Source organism: Gossypium arboreum, chromosome 1, assembly GCF_025698485.1.
Source record: "Gossypium arboreum isolate Shixiya-1 chromosome 1, ASM2569848v2, whole genome shotgun sequence".
NCBI classification, from domain to species: domain Eukaryota; kingdom Viridiplantae; phylum Streptophyta; class Magnoliopsida; order Malvales; family Malvaceae; genus Gossypium; species Gossypium arboreum.
Window position 1 is genome coordinate 44,709,417 of NC_069070.1, and position 610 is coordinate 44,710,026.

Consider the following 610-nt stretch of genomic DNA (forward strand, 5'->3'; position numbering starts at 1 on the left):
TAAAGACCTACTATAGCTGCAAATACTTTTGAATTAAAACCTAACACTATTCAAATGGTACAACAATTTGTTCAGTTTGATGGTTTGCAGGATAAAGATCCTAACACTCATTTAGTCAACTTCTTGGAACTATGCGATACATTTAAAATTAATGGTGTTTCTGATGATGCCATTCGTCTTTGGCTATTCCCTTTTTCATTGAGGAACAAAGCTAAATAGTGGTTGAACTCGTTACATGGGGGTCAATTACTACTTGGGAACAAATGACTAAAATATTTTCTGCCGGCTAAAATGGCTAAATTATGTAATGATATCTCTTCTTTTGTGCAGATGGATTTAGAAACACTCTACGATGCATGGGAGAGATACAAGGTTCTTTTGAGAAGGTGCCCTCGCCATGGGTTACCTCTTTGGCTCCAAGTTCAAACATTCCATAATGGTTTGAATCCTTTGACTTGGCAAATGGTTGATGCAGTTACTGGCGGAACCATCAATAATAAAACACCTGAAGATGCTTATGAGTTTATAGAGGAGATGTCACTGAATAACTATCAATGGCAAGTCATGAGGATAAAGCCAACGAAAACAACCGGCATTTATAACGTCGATC

General features: G+C 37.2%; 1 non-coding gene across 1 annotated transcript; it reads right to left on the bottom strand.

Annotated features, from left to right (window-relative positions):
- Positions 1-297: 297 nt before the first annotated feature.
- Positions 298-404, bottom strand: LOC128282414 (small nucleolar RNA R71). The gene has a single exon (XR_008272686.1). It is a non-coding gene; the product is annotated as a small nucleolar RNA R71 (small nucleolar RNA).
- Positions 405-610: the final 206 nt, after the last annotated feature.